Source organism: Triticum urartu, unplaced genomic scaffold (genome assembly GCF_003073215.2).
Source record: "Triticum urartu cultivar G1812 unplaced genomic scaffold, Tu2.1 TuUngrouped_contig_57, whole genome shotgun sequence".
NCBI classification, from domain to species: Eukaryota; Viridiplantae; Streptophyta; class Magnoliopsida; order Poales; family Poaceae; genus Triticum; species Triticum urartu.
In genome coordinates this window covers 18,627-35,594 of record NW_024116395.1, presented here as the reverse complement: position 1 = coordinate 35,594, position 16,968 = coordinate 18,627, and the positions used below count along the sequence as shown (strand labels likewise).

Here is a 16,968-nt window from a genome sequence, read left to right as displayed (position 1 = left end):
AAGATTCCTGCCAAGGTGATGTGGTATGCTCCTATAATACCACGGTTGAAACGTTTGTTCCAAAACAAAGAGCATGCCAAGGCGATGCGATGGCACAGAGAAGACCGTAAGAAAGACGGAAAGTTGAGAGTACCCGCTGACGGGTCGCAGTGGAGAAAAATCGAAAGAAAGTACGGGAAGGAGTTTGCAGATGACACAAGGAACGTATGGTTTGGTCTAAGCGTAGATGGCATTAATCCTTTTGGGGAGCAGAGCAGCAACCATAGCACCTGGCCTGTGACTCTATGTTTGTATAACCTTCCTCCTTGGTTGTGCATGAAGCGGAAGTTCATTATGATGCCAGTGCTCATCCAAGGCCCTAAGCAACCCGGCAACGACATTGATGTGTACCTAAGGCCATTAGTTGAAGAACTCTTACAACTGTGGAATGGAACAGGTGTACGTGCGTGGGATGAGCACATGGGGGAAGAATTTGACCTAAAGGCGTTGCTGTTCGTGACCATCAATGATTGGCCTGCTCTTAGTAACCTTTCAGGACAGACAAACAAGGGATACCGCGCATGCATGCACTGTTTGGACGATACCGACAGTATATATTTGGCTAATTGTAAGAAGAATGTGTACCTGGGACATCGTCGATTTCTTCCGGGCAGGCATCCCGTATGAAAGAAAGGAAAGAATTTCAAAGGTGAGGCGGATCATCGGACGAAGCCTCGCCACCGTACTGGTGCTGATGTACATGATATGGTCAAGGATTTGAAGGTGGTCTTTGGAAAGGGTCCTGGTGGACAACCTGTTTCGAATGACGCTGACGGACGCGCACCCATGTGGAAGAAGAAATCTATATTTTGGGACCTGCCCTATTGGAAAGACCTAGAGGTCCGCTCCGCAATCGACGTGATGCACGTGACGAAGAATCTTTGTGTGACCCTGCTTGGCTTCTTGGGTGTGTATGGGAAGACAAAAGATACACCTGAGGCACGGGAGGACCAGCAACGTATGCACGGAAAAGACGGCATACATCAGGGTCATGCAAGCTATGCTCTTACCAAAGAAGAGAAGGAAATCTTCTTTGAATGCCTGCTCAGTACTAAGGTACCGTCTGGCTTCTCATCGAATATAAAGGGAATAATAAACATGGCAGAGAAAAAGTTCCAGAACCTAAAGTCCCATGACTGCCACATGATTATGACGCAACTACTTCCGGTTGCATTGAGGGGGCTTCTACCGGAAAACGTTTGATTAGCCATTTTGAAGCTATGTGCATTCCTCAATGCAATCTCTTAGAAGGTAATCGATCCAGAAATCATACCAAGGTTAGCGAATGATTTGGTGCAATGTCTTGTCAATTTCGAGTTGGTGTTCCCACCATCCTCCTTCAACATCATGACACACGTCCTAGTTCACCTATGTGAAGAGATTAACGTTTTGGGTCCTGTATTTTTACACAATATGTTCCCCTCTGAGAGGTTCATGGGAGTCTTACAGAAATATGTTCATAACCGTGCTAGGCCAGAAGGAAGCATCTCCAAGGGCCATGAAAATGAGGAGTTCATTGAGTTTTGTATTGACTTTATTCCTGACCTTAAGCCAATTGGTGTTCCTGAATCGCGGCATAAGGGTAGACTAGATGGAAAAGGCACGCTAGGAGGGGAATAAATAATATGTATGAACGGACATTCTCTCACTAAAGCACACTACACAGTTCTACAGAATTCTGCCTTGGTGGCTCCGTATATGGATGAACACAAGAATTTGCTATGCTCCAAACACCCGGAGCGGTCTGATGACTGGATTACACGTGAACAAACCAGGAGTTTCGCCAGCTAGATGCAGACACATACCATGCATGACGCCTCTATTGAAGATGACATGTACTTGATGTCCCAGTTACCATCTTCGAATATAATGACTTTCAAAGGGTACGAGATAAATGGTAATACATTTTACACGATCGCCCAAGATAAGAAGAGCACCAAACAAATCAGTGGTGTCCACTTTGATGCAGAAACCAAGACGGGAAAGGAAACATATTATGGTTATATACAGGACATATGGGAACATGACCATCGACGTGGTTTGAAGGTCCCTTTGTTTCGGTGCAAATGGGTCAATATGACACGAGGCGGGGTAACGGAAGACCCGCAGTACGGAATGACAATAGTGGATCTCAACAATCTTGCGTATGCAGACGAACCATTCGTCCTAGCCAATGATGTGGCACAGGTTTTCTATGTGAAGGACATGTCTACCAAGCCGAGAAAAATAAAAGATAAGGAAGCGAATGCATCCTACGATGAGCCAAAGCGGCACATAGTTCTTTCTAGGAAGAGAAACATCGTGGGAGTGGATGACAGGACAGAAATGTCAGGAGATTATGAAAAGTTTGATGAAATTGCTCCATTCACACTGGACCCGAGCATCCCGTTAAATGATGAAGATTTTCCATGGTTACGGCGCAAAGGGACACACGCGAAGAAAAAGTTTCACACCCAAAAATCTGGGATGTGATCGGCTTTACTATCATCACTTTCTTTTGTGTTTCACACCCAGGAGGGAATCTATGTAATAGTTAGGGTAGTTACGTGTTTTGGCATTTGAAACGTGAAAAAAAATATGTGCAAACAAATTCTTTCATGTCTTTACTGATTTTTTCAGCTAAATTGAATATAATGATAAAACACACTAATATTAAACATAATAAAAAAGAATCACTGAAAAATGTATTTTTAAAGTTAAGTTATTCATAAACTAGTGATTCACACAAATTTCAAATAATTCAAAATTTAAACTATTCAAATTTGAAAACTACCGGCACTAACAGAAAGTTTCTAATTTTTGTACCTAAAGCAAAAATATTCACAAAGAAACTCTAAATACAACAAAAAACAACTAAAAATAAATAAAACAGAAAAGAAAAAACTAAATGAAAAAAGCCCACCTACTGGGCCACAGCGGCCTGCATAGGACTAGAAACCCAAATTATAATTGGGCCAGGATGCAGGCCCGCTAGCCCAATAGGCCCATCAGGGCATAGCAGCAGACGTAGGCCCGGAAGGCCTGCTTAAGAGAGGAGCTCGAGAGAGCTACCGCACTGGGGCTTATAAACTAGTGCGGGCGCCCCTCGCTAGCGAGGTGGGACTAAACTTGCTGCACCGCACCTGCGCCAGCGCACCACCTTTAGTACCGGTTTGTGGCTCCAACCGGTACTAAAGGGGGCACCAACCGGTACTAAAGGGGTGCGCTTCCCGCCGCTTGGCCTGGCCAAAATAGACCTTTAGTACCGGTTGGTGGCTCCAACCGGTACTAAAGGTGTCCCCTATATAAGAAAACACTTCGAAAAATTTCAGTTTCTCATCTCCCACTTCTCTCTGCCGCCGCCCCGTCCCGTGTCGTCGCCGCCCCTGTCGCGCCGTCCCCGTCGACTCCGCGACGCCCCCGTCCTCGTCGTGTTGTCCCCATCGACTCCGCGGCGCCCCCGTCGCCGGCCTGTCCTGGTCGCCGCACCGGCCCGTCGCCGTCCCCTCGCCTCGCCGCCGTCGCCTTGGATCGACCTCGCCTCGCCGTCGCCTCGACCTCACCCGCGCGCGCTGTGAGCCCCTTCCCCGGCCCCTCTCCTCCCTCCAATCGATCAAAGCCACCGCGCATCGACGCCAACCGTAGCGCACACACACACTACATGCACACACACACACACACACTACACGCGCACACACAGACAATTTTTCTGTTTTTAGTTTTTAGTTTTTTCTATTTTTCATACAAAGTTTTAGATGGATTAATTAATTAGATTAGATTAATGTCAAATAGTATATAGAAATGTTAGTTATAATATATATAATGTCAAAGGTTTTTCTGTTTTTTATACAAATGTTATAGAAATCTTAGTTATATAGAAATGTTAGAAATTTTGGAAATGTTAGTTTTAGCTAGATGAATTAGATTAATTTCAAATTGTTAGACGATGATCGATGTTTTTTTAGTTTCTTATATTTTTAGTTATAAAATTTAGAATTTGCATATATGAAATCACAATCCATCATTTAAAAATGTTACTTTACTTTTGCGGCATATAGTATTTGTTGTCAACGATGCCCGGCCCGCATCCTCGCCGTCGACCCGTTCGCGACGACGTCCTGCTTCAGAGGACCCATGTCCAGGACTGGGCTCCGCCGGGCTGGCACTGGGAGGTGCTACCTTCAGGGGCGCGACGCTTGGTGAGGAACCCGGCCCCGGGTCCCGTCGTCGACCCTCATCTCCTTTGGTGGCGTTCGCGTGGGCCACTTTCGGTGCGGAGGGAGCCGGCCCCGCCGGAGGTGGTACGTCGCCGTGTCAGGGAGGAGGACGAGCACGTCCATCGCTACATGGCTGCTATGGACGTCAGGTTCTCCAATACCTGGTAGGTTCTTTGGGGAGATCACCCGAGCTATGATCCAGTGATGGTTCCTTCACTTTGGTTGTCCACCGCCTAGATTACTCTCTAGTATTCGATCTTTATTAGCTAGCTAGCTAGCGATGTATCGGATATATAATATTCGAGATTATATATATTATTCGAGACAATGTATTCGAGATTATGTCTATTATTCGAGACGATGTATTCAGTTTTTCCTTATTAATTGATTGCATCCATGCATTGTAATTTGAATATATTTCTTTTGGATTAGTTGAACAAAACCTATGGCGGACAATACTGGCAGAGAGGGAGAAGAGGCCCTGTTCAATATCATACGCAATCCTCGCAGGCCAGATGATGATCAGAATGAAGAAGATTATGACGGCTCCGAATATCTAAACAACACCGGGAAGGGTGATATGATATTCGATCACGACGACCGAATTGATGAAGTCATGAACTATGAACAAGACGAAGAAAATGTTGATCTTGAAACAACAAAGACCGGCGAGGTATATATATTTATATAAGCAGGCACCTGGTGATCATCACATGTTTTAAATGACTTGAAGATATATTAGCGAATCGATCTTTCTTCTTTCAGCCATCCGGATCGACCAAATCTTCAGGCAACAGGAAACGAGGCCCGAACAAAAAGTTGAAGGAGGGCGTAAAGTACAATATCGAGGCCATCAAACCTAATGGCGAACCATTAGCGCCTAAGAAGATTGCGGACAAGTTCATTCGTCAGTGCGGAGTTCTTATGAAGGACCAACTTCGGATCTCCCTTCAAGAATGGAGAGAGCCAGCAAAGCCACGTCCAGGAGTTACTTTTGTCGAGGACAGACAAAAACCTCTGCTTTGGGAAACGCTCATGGAACATTTCACCCTACCAGATCATTTCACAGATGCAGATGTGGAGGAAGTCAAGGACGCTTCTCTTAGGAAGATGGCAGTTGCATTCAAGAACCACAAGAATCATGAATGGGCCAAGTACGTCAAGGGAGGAACGAAGACTCCAATATTCGAGGGAACACTAGAGAAGCAAAGTGCTCATTGGGACGGTTTTGTGAAATTCAAGGATTCGGGATTATCTAAGGAACGGTCGAGAATAAACAAGGCCAATGCCGCAAAAAAGGATAAGTTCCATAAGCTGGGGCCAGGTGGCTATGCGGTGGGAATGCCTAAGCGGGATAAGTCTGAGAAAGAGATGGTGGATGCAGGTGTCACTCTAGAAACATTGAGCTGGCCCCCCAGGTGCAGGACTTGGTTCTATGCGCATGGGGGGGAGTTGGACCCGAAGACAGACAAAGTTTCAAAGAATGCATGTTTGGACGGAGCCGAAGATAAGCTACTTGTTGCAATAGAAGAGGCTCGATCGGGGGTGTTCCAGCCCAACAGAGAGAACGACGAGCTTATGCGTGCCCTAGGAAATCCTGAACACCCGGGAAGAACACGAGGCATGGGCGCTATTCCGTGGTATGAGGGGTTTTCGGACTGGAACACCGACTACAGAACCCGTGCGAGAAAGAAGATTGCGGAGGAGAAGAAGAGGAAGATGGAGGAGGAGCAGAGGAAGCTAGACTACGAACGCCTTCAAGGCCTAGAATCAGCGCACGCGGACTTGGCAGTCAAATTCCAGCGGCAGCTGGAGCAGATCGACTCACTTAGCCAGCAAAGGGGGTCTCAGCAGCTGCAGCAGCTAACGGATGATCCACCATTGGATAGCACCATCCCGTCCATGTCGAGAAGCAGCGTGGGTTCCGCCCCGGGCGACGCATTGCTGGATAGCTACCCAGTGGATGACATCATGGAGAACACTAACTGCGAGCTACACTTCAAAATGAAGAACATATCCATGAAGGTGGCGGACGCCCTTGCTTTTACAAATCCCCCCAAGGCAACCTTCCATTGCAACCTGATTCCAGCGGGCTATGCTCGTGTCTTGGTTGATGAGGTGGTGGACCAATATTCGGGGCTAGAGCTTGACATTCCTGGAGGTGACGATGAGCACACACTGGGAGAGGCCAACCATCGTATCATCCTATGGATGAAAGGATTGCATCATCTTTCGAAGGCCACAGACACCGCGTCATCCGACCCCTCGTCGAAGTCCGCCACAGAGTCAGCAAACTCCTACTCCTCCAAGTCCACCAACGCGTCAGGCCACTCCTCCTCCAAGTCCGGCACAGCTTTAGGCCACTCCTCCTCCTCCAAGTCCGGCAAAGCGTCAGGCCACTCCTCCTCCAAGTCCGGCACAGCTTCAGGCCACTCCTACTCCAAGTCCGGCACAGCTTCAGGCCACTCCTCCTCCTCCAAGTCCGGCAAAGCATCAGGCCACTCCTCCTCCAAGTCCGGCACATCTTCAGGCCACTCCTCCTCCAAGTCCGGCACAACTTCAGGCCACTCCTCCTCCTCCAACTCAGCCACGTCAGCCGTCTTCGCCACCTCAGCAATCACAGAAGAGAGCCGCCTCAGCTATGGTGTGTAGCGGTACAAGTCGAGGTAGTACTGGAGGTACAGGCGGAGGCAAGCGATTTAAATATGGTCCAAGCCTCGCGCCTCTTCCGCAGAGGCCATACGACAAGTCCGAGGAGGAAAACATAGCCATATCGAAGGCCGAGGTGGAAGCCCATTTTGCACCGAAACCTCCACCGCCGCCAAGGGAGAAAGTGCCTATGGAAAAGATTGACCACTTCATTCGTATGGCTAGAGCACCAGCTCCCAAGCCTGTTGACACAGACTATGAGCGCCACATCAAGAAGTTAAATCGAGCACGTCTATAGAAAGAGGCGAGCTCGAGCTCGAGAAATCAGCTGGCAAAAGGAGCGGTAAAACCATTCCCCAGCTGGGAGAACGGGCGGTGCAATCAATCCCCCCGCTTGTTGTGCCAACAACACATGAGAGTAGGCGCGCCCAATATTATTGTGGGCAAACCGTTAACGTTCCCGGGCTGGGCAATGTGGTAATAATCGAGGAGCATATTGAGCAGGCTGAAACGCTCATGATCACTGTAGGACAACTCCTCGATATCGAGCCCATGTCTTCGACTAGAGAGGAGGAAATAAAACGGAAATATGTCCGTGGCCAACCTTTGGTCGAGCCAGACGAGGTCAAGAAGCTCCCAACGAGAATGTATGAATTGCATCAATGGTACATGGACATTACCAAGATTTCCAATCGAGAGTCCCTCATGGTGAATGTCAAGAAGGATCATTACTACCATGAGAAAGCTGTGACCGTTGAGTATTCAGAAATATTTCAGCTATACAATCAGGACGCACTCGACAAATCTATCGTCAGTTGCTATTGTATGTAAGTGATTTCTTTTTGTAATTTAAGTCTCAAGCTAGCTATAGTGATCATTTTGATCAATCATGACCTGTAATTATCCTCATTATATTCTTTTATGTGGTATTATGCAGGATGAAGATTTATGAAATGAAAAAAGGTGGACGCTATGGCATTGGGTTCGTTGACCCAAATACCACTAATGAATACACATGGAAATTAGATCCATATTACGAAAAAAGTGTAGAGGAAAGCATGCTAGAGTTCTTCAAGCGCCTCAAATACAATGAAGATATACTGCTTCCTTACAACTTCGAGTGAGTCACACTGTCTTGTATTACAAATTCTGTTTTTGCCTACCAGCTAGCTACATGTTTTTGCTTAAATATGCCTGCTTAATTAAGACATGCAAACATGTGTGCATGCAGATTTCACTGGATCTTGTTAATCATTAAAGTTGATGAAGGAACAGTTGAAGTACTAGACTCAGTACTTAACAAAGCAAGTGACTACACCATCGTGAAGGGGATAGTCAACAGGTAATTTCAATCATTATTAACTATATCTCGGCCTATTTAATTAGTTTGTCATTTCCTAATAACAACTATTTAATAACCAATTTATTCATTTTCTTTGTCGGCGGGCAGGGCTTGGGCAAAGTTCATCAGGGCCACTCCAGGCCCATGGAAACAAAATCTGAAATGGTATCGACCCCAGGTAAGTAATTAAGTAATACTAGCTAGCTTCCATCTCTTTAATTATCATGCTTGATTAATTATTATCTGATCAAATTCCATTCTCGTAAAGGCCCTGAAGCAGGCGGCGGGGAATAATCTATCTGCATACTACGTTTGTGAGAACATTCGCATGATGGCGTCCGAAAGGAGCAGATCTCAAAGACAGGAGTGGGTACGTTTGTCAGAACACTATTCACAACTAGCGGGTGCACCCGCGCATTTGCGCGGCTAGAGTAGTTTTTGTTATGTTTTATATTTGGGGCAGTTGATGTCTTCTGTTTGAATTTATGAATTTGAACATGTAGTGTACATAATTTTATAATATTTTTTAGAGCCTCACTATTCATATGTAGTTTCCAATTTCTCTATCTACTCCTATTTTAGTTTGGCCTGACATTTTGTTCTTATTTTTTCTCGCATTAAATGACATTCGTTTTGAATTGTTTATAGTACATCGAGAAATGCTAAAAGTTGTTTATTTTCCAACATGAATTTTGGCATGTAATTTATATATATATATTCCTATCATTCAAAAATGTTTGTTGATTCCTACTAATCTTGCTGATTATCTAATGGTGAAAAATATAAAGATTTGTATCATATCTGATCCTTTGAATAACAATGGATAAGTTTCATCTATTTTCTGGGGGAAGTATAAGTTCCATCTTTTTAAGAGCATTTTTCACCAGCACATTCATGGTTTTTAATGTTTGCATCTGTGTATACCGAGAAGTGTATATATATTATATATATATATATATATATATAGTGTTGCTATTCATCACCTAGGATGCAGAATAACTTATTCTTCACCCGAGGTAATCTTACGGTCGCTTCATAAACAAATTACGTTTGGATTACAAATAGTTACACTCATATTGATTCACTACATAAAATTTGGTATAAAAAAACAAAAAAAGGTTATAAGACCATAAATATCGCATTTTTATGTATGTTTTTACGTTTGTAACTTTAATAACATAAAATACTTTTTACGGCGAGTATATATTTTCTTACGTTCTCTTTTTACGTATGAAATAAGACAAAATTTAAAAAACCTAAAAATACGATGCATTGACGTCAAAGTAGAGAGGGGGTGAAGGAGAGGGCACCATCTAAACTCAGGGGCATATGCACCCACTTTTCATAAAATGCATTTTAAGCATGTTTTAAAATGTCAAAAAAATCAAAAGAAAATATCATGCATACATGTTCGCAAATATGTGTACGCGGCACAATGTTTTATGAAAAAAATGTCTGTTTGTTTTGCCTCCGAAAAAAGACAAATTTCAGTGCTTCTAAATAGTGTTTCACGACATAATTTTTTTGTCTTTTTTGCACCGGCCACAAAAAAAGTTATTTTTCCGTGAAACTTTATGCAGGCACATAGAACATGGAGACGTACCCGTGCAATTTTTTTCCATATTTTTTTAAAATTTAGAAATGTGTTTTTCAAAATGGGTTCATATGTACTCGGGTTCATTTATGCACTTCTTGGGGGTGAAGAATAACTATTCCTCACCCAGGATGTATATATATATATACACACACACACACCCAATCTTGCATAGCCAATGTATGATGTGTTCCCGCAAAAAGAAAAGATGTATTATGTGTCATGCCTAACATACTTTTCTGCAAGCCCATTAGAGTGAAGATGATTACCACTCCGTATAAATTTTGTTCTAAGTAAAATAGCCGGTAGTCCCAGTCCCAATCATTTACACAGAACTCTCAGCCCTAAAAAGATATCTACATAGAACTCTCTCTCCTTTCCCTCTCAGTAAAAAAAAAGAACTCTCCTCCCATACGATCCCCACCAGGCACCTCATACACACCTGCCATTTCTTCCAATTTGCCGCCGGCGAAGGACGACGTCGATGTGCCCCATTAGGAAACTAATCCTCATGCTATCCCAGATCCGCATGTCGCTTCTTTTCTCCTGATTTTTCTTCCTTGGTGGTGTCACATGTGGCTGGGTGAGCGTGTGGATCTCGGCGAACTCGTCGACTCTGGCAACGCGGTCACGGAGATGTCCAGTGAGAACGCGGGTTGTGCTACTCAAAGTTGTCGTAGCCGGAGTTTCTGGATGTTGGAGCTGCGAAGGCATTGAGGGAGTTCGCGGATGAAGAAATATCTGCAAGACGTGAGTATCTTCTGCGAGTCGATGTTAGTTGTTGCCCTCCTGCTGTCCAGACTTCTACCAAATGTAAGTGTTATTTGAGCCATATAAGTTTTGTTTAAGTTGAATGATCTAGAAATCAGAATAAGATTTTATCTTCCCGTTACTAAACAACTTTTCGTGTGAAATCAGAAATTATACCAAAAATTTCTGTGTGGAGAAGTGCACTTATACTTGTTCTCTGAATTCTGTAGTAGAGAACACAGTAAAGCAAACATATGGATCTGCTGGAATTAAGTCTAACTGAACCTAGCAACAGACCCTTGCATTTAATTATTGATTGACAGTAAAACAAAGGAATTTTAGATGCACTTTTACCGATCTAGGTAACAGAAGCATCAACTTAATGTGAGACATGCACGCGTCTAGCTGCAGGTTAAGTTTTCAAGTTCAGCAATTTAGGTGCGGCTAGTTTTGTTGTTGGCTTCTTGCGTCTTAATTACCATGTAGAGGCACTGCTATATGGTGAACATACACAATGTTATATGGTGCACACACAAATGTAAGGCGTCTGAATTAGCTACACATATAGTTTCTTATCTTGATTATGGAATCTTGTCGGCTAATATGGTTTCTGAGAATCATGTTTATTAGAGTGGTTATTATTCAAAAAAACTTCTGCCCATGCAGAAAGGAAGCTGCATGTACACACTTGTTAACATCTGTATGCATGAAAGCAGTGTATGGAAAAAATAATATGCATTGCCATGTTCTTACTAAGGTCATGATTTACCTCTTCCACATCTCATCTCTTAGTGTCTGGCTATGTTTTTATATTGTTTTGAAAAATTGCCGCCATGAGATCAAGTCTAAACATTGTTCAGTCTCGCCTTATCATCTCGGTTCCTTCGCCTAAACATGTTTTAATTGCATTCCTTGATTACGACAATACAGTTGCAATCATGCTTATCTTTTGGTTATTAATTAGTATGTAACTTGCTCATCTAATAAAATGTAACTACTCATTGAAAATTGCTAAATTATCCTCTTATTTTAATTTACTGGATTCTTTTTTATGGACTTCATATAGAATATCTTTGATTCTTTTCCTAACATTTTTTATTACAAAATTAATTTTAAAACCAATTTTTTGGGTGTTCACCAGATACAATGTTTTCTTAACTCATCTAATGCAGATCCTGTACGAATCTATGGATTTGATATTTCAATTAGTTGGACGCTCATCGCTTCTGTATTCAATGCGCGGTAGGTTGATAAGTGTATGGGATATTTTGATGTGTTAGCTATAGTATTATAGGTGTCTATTTTCTTATTTGTCATGCAAGTATGGAGATAAGCACGCATACATGTATGCTAGCTTTCCTGTTTGCATGCGTGCATGTGGGAGTTGCAAATTAGTGTTGATTTTTTTTTTTTTGCAAAAATAAGATTTGCATTCAATTAGAATCCTAGATAGACAGGGACACATCTCTTCCATGTACGGCATACATGTCTGGGGAAGACTCATATATATATTCATTATTATCCGATAAGGCATTTTTTATTTGGTATAGACCTTCTTGTGTTTTTTCTGCCATGTATGTGCTTTTTATTCCCGATAACAGACCTCTCGTAGTTTGCTCTTTCTAGTTGGTTTCCTTTTCTAACTAATGTCTTTGTATGCGTGTTGGACTCTCCTATACGTGTGTTATCTCACGAAAGTTGGTGTGCCTTTTCTTTTTGAGTTGAAGTTGGTCTGCTTTTTCTAACTAGAATGTGTACGTATGCATGTTGGACTTCCCTGTACATCCTCTCTAGGGAAAAAAAGAGAACTCCTTGTAGATGTGTCAATGATCTACTGTGTACGCGCTCTATGTCTTACGTAACCTTTTCATCTTTAAAGCTCATCCGCTATAATAAGAATAAATGGAGTATATATTTTTAAATTAATATGTACCGATTGATTATCGTCATACAGAAAGGAAGCTACATGTACATACTTGTTAGCATTTGTATGCATGAAAGCAGTGTATGGCAATAATAATATGCATTGTCATGTTCTTACTAAGGTCATGATTTACAAAGAGATCTTCTAAAATTAGAAGATCTCTTTGTATACTATATATATTCTTTGCGCTATCTTCGCTTGGGCACTCTGTGTCGTCAATCAACACCTTTAATCCTTCTGTGTATGTGACTCTTGATAATGCCACATATAGTTGCCCATGGCAGAAGACTTGCTTAGGCAAATATAGGCCCACCTTCTTTAGGGATTGACATTGGCTTTTATTTATGGTCATTGCAAAATAAACTGATAGAGGATATTGCCTTCTTTTCAGCACGAAGGGCCACTTCAAGTCGCTTGGTGACATAATGATTTCAGGTATGTATACCTTGTCACTGACGTGTGTTCCTGTGATTATTTGTGCCTCAATGTACCTTTTGCCCAGCTGTGTGATAGTCATTCTTGTGCCATTGCATAAACTTGCCGCTTGATTGATGTTCCGTAGGAGCATCACCTGCAAGCCTACCTTCAGTTTTAGCTCGTGGATTGGAATTCCTGGGAAGGTCATGTTGTTGAGGAACTCTGCTGGACACATATTCTCCATTGTGTTGTAATTCATTGTTGCCTTGCATACAGTGTCCAAGTATAGGTATGTCATCTCTTCACCTTGTATTTGGCTCATTATGTAGTAATTTATCTTCTCTCAACTATTTCATTCCTTGGACACTGTATTGCTCTTTCTTCGACAAATTCACTGTTACGATAGTTTTGCTGCAAGTTTGGGTACGTGATTTTTACTATCTCTTCTTTGGGGTCTTCTCCTTTAAGTAGAAGTAGGTCTTTAGGTATTCTTACCCAATCATCTGCTTCATCATTTTTTTATCGCAATTTGATCCATTCTGCAAATTCGGCCACATTTTGCTTTTGTATTGGATCTTCTGACAAACTTTAGCCGCATGTTTTCAGTTAGAAAAATATTTAAAAGTACTTCCTTAGGTATGACCTTTGACCGAGGCATTTACTATCTGCTCTCTCTTTCCCTTTGTTATCACTTGAAGTATTTTTCTGAAGTCGCCTTCTAGCACAACTGTCATGTCACCAAATGGCCTTTCGTCACTATTTTGGTTTGTGAACCTTAGAATATCCCTAAGGCTTTTTTCTAGTGCATCGAAGCAGTGTTTGTCATAGGAGCCTCGTCCCATAATATCACCGAGGTTTTCTTTACCAGTTCAGCCAAATGTGATCCTTGTTTTATTTCACATGTTGATTCTTCCATGGTATTTATTGTGGAATCTTGAGTGCGCTGTTCTTCCACCTTATAGGAGCAAAGCTGCAATGCCAGATGATACTACCGAAATCACTTTCTTTCCTTCTGATCGTAGCTTCGTTGTAATTGCTTTCCATAGGTAAGTTTTGCCTGTGCCACCATAGCCTTCTACAAATATCTGTTTTCCAAGTCCTTTCTCAGCTGATTCTATTATTGCATCAAAGGTCATTTTCTAGCCGTGGTTGACATTGCTTATTATGGTTTCGTGCACATTCTTTAGTGCCTCCATGTCGTAGATAAGTTCTTCGTTTATCATTCTGTTCCCAAGTTGTTCAAGTTCTGTAGCATTTCGTAGTTCTATGTCTGGATAGTCCTTTATTGTTTTTCTTGCTTGCCTCATTAGTTTCTCTATCTCCACTTGTAGGGTGTCCATAGTAGATTCTCCCAACAGCGAAGCCCCTTTTCCGCTCCTCAGGTTTTGGTTTCGCTTTTCCATACAAATTTTGATGGTAATTCTGCATAGGTTAATTCTTTTCCCGCCTCATGTATTTTGTTTGCCTCCATCCACTCAGTGAACTTAGTACTCGTGGATCCTGGCCTTCTTACTATCTTCTCTATGTCAGTCGAGTCCGGAAAAATAAGTTCTTGCTCATTTTTAATGTGGAATGGTAGTCTCTCGACTGGTGGATCATGATGGTGTATATCAAACAGGAATGTTTGCCAGCATGCTTTAGTTGTTGATATGTATCTCATCTCTAGGTATTTCTTGATGTCATCATAGTCATTTGCCGCATCTCTTCCCTTTAGCAAGGTTGTTACCTGGTCGTCATCTCTATGGATGTTCTTAAATAGGTAGGTACTTGATTGACCTTGGCCTTTGGCACCACTTGACATTTATGTGAGCTTGGAATTGGCCAAAAGGTTTCCGTTGTAGGGTACGACAAATCTATCGTTGAGCATTGCTCCTCCCTTTTTGATCTTCCTTCCATTATCTCGCCTTCTATATACTGGAAAGCCATCCTCATGTATCCTTTTGGGAAGTGCTTAGTGCGTCTGTTGTCAATCATGCATGATGATTTTGTATTTGACACTCTGCAAGGCCCGTGCATCATGAAATTTTCCACAGTTTCATATCCGTCCGGATCGTCATCTTTGTCTGGGATCTCCGCACCGATTATTTGGTCGATTTGTGATGTTACTTTGCACGTGTATCATATTTAGGCTAATAAGCTCATCGGTGGTAGGATTGACTGAATCCCGTATTCACATTTGTTTTACTTGAATGTTCCAGTGATGTCCCCTTGTATTTAAGTCGCTCAACTTGTTACATGCCATAGTGTTTTGCCTTGAATATTAATAGGGAACAATTTTTCAATTGATACAATATTCATAAAGATTATATCTAGAGAAAATAAGACTGTTAATAACAATTACTAAATTATCTAATGATTCAGGCCAAAAGTGCTTTGGCGTCCCTTCTTCCGATGTCGATTGGAGTAGCTGGGTGTGGCTTCGTCATGCGTTGAGCGTGCTTTGGCGTGACTTCATCGGACGTCAAGTGAAGCGGCTGGAGGTGGCTGAGGTGGCTTTTCGTGTCGACGTCGAGTTGCCTAGTCGCGTGTGACGTCTTTGCTGACTTCTAATTCTTTGGGTGTGTGCTTCTGCGGCCGGTTGTACTCATTTATATATGGGTGGAGGTGTGTGGGTTCAGGTGGTTGTGACCATGGAGAAAGCAGATCGGTCTTTTTTCGTGTCATGGTTCCTGTTTTGGAAGTTTCTCATGTGAGGTCTGGTTAGGTCCAATCGTTGTCCTTATTTGTTTAGATTTCCTATTATTTTTTATTCCTTGACCCATTGATTGAAATATTTTTTTTCTGTTTCTGCGGGCTAGTTGACGTTCGGATGGAACCTATGTGTGTTGTTTGTACGTGGCATGTTTTACTACTTGTACATGTACACATATTTTTACGTAACGTTTCCATATTTTAATCTCAGCCATTAAAAGATAAAATAAATGATCAAAATAATTTAATCTATGTGGACGCACGTAATGGTTTGTTTTACTTCTGTTTTAAGTATATAATAGATTTTTACACCATTATCGATATCTAGTCACACAACTAATACACATGCATATTGATCTCCTTCTTAACAGTTCAAAGAGGTGCGGGAGAAGCTCCTAACAAAGGACCGCATAGAAGCAATTCAAGAGGAAATAGCGGGATTTTTGCTCGATCGGTTCATAGATCCCAAAGGAGAATACTATTACCCGCTACCGCCCCCATGAACCACTTCCAATTGTTATCGTGCTCCGAAGGCACAAATTAGGCTAATGCCACTGGCTCCGAAGGCACCAATTAGGAGGAATTGTAGATAGCTAGCTAATTGTATATATATATATATATATAGGGTCGCGCTATTCGTCATCCTGGGTGAGGAATAGTTATTCTTCACACCCTCTCTATTTTGACATCAATGCACCGTATTTTTACGTTTCGTAATTTTTTTCTTATTTCATACATAAAAAGAGACTGTAAGACAATATGTACTCGCCGTAAAAAATATTTTATATTATGTAAAATTACGAATGTAAAAACATAGTGTAAAACATCCATAAAATGTGAATTTTTTGGTCTTATAACCTATAATTTTGTTTTTTATACCAAATTTTACATATTGAATCAATATGCATGTAACTATTTATGTTCTAAACTTAATTTATTTGGGAAGGGATCGTAAGATTACCTCGGGTGAAGAATAACTTATGCTGCACCCTGAATGATGAATAGTAACACTATATACACACACACACACACACACATGTGTGTATATATGTGTGAATTAATTAATGGTGGTTGTGAGACATTCGATGATATATATATATATATTATGATCGGTTCTACTAGAAATTTTATTTATATATATGCATAACGTGTACAATATGTAGTATCGTAAAATACCAGTAAACGAAAAAGAATTAAATGGAAAACACAAAATTAAATGAAAAAGAAATCATAAACCCAACCCCCCCCAACCTTTTAATACTGGTTGGTGTCACCAACCGGTACTAAAGGGCTCCCTGCCCCCGAAGCTGGCTCGTGCCATGTGGTTGCCCTTTAGCACCGGTTCGTGCTGAACCGGTACTAAAGG

The 16,968-nt window shown here is 42.0% G+C and overlaps 1 long non-coding RNA gene across 5 annotated transcripts; it reads left to right on the top strand.

The window, feature by feature from the left end:
* Positions 1 to 10,148: 10,148 nt before the first annotated feature.
* On the top strand, positions 10,149 to 15,807 carry LOC125529573. 5 transcript variants are annotated; one of them, XR_007292698.1, is made up of 6 exons: positions 10,149 to 10,633; positions 12,886 to 12,929; positions 13,057 to 13,200; positions 13,874 to 13,957; positions 14,243 to 14,327; positions 15,273 to 15,807. It is a non-coding gene; the product is annotated as an uncharacterized LOC125529573 (long non-coding RNA). The 5 variants fall into 5 exon arrangements; XR_007292697.1 differs by having other exon boundaries at positions 14,243 to 14,341; XR_007292696.1 differs by having other exon boundaries at positions 10,150 to 10,633; positions 14,243 to 14,293.
* Positions 15,808 to 16,968: the final 1,161 nt, after the last annotated feature.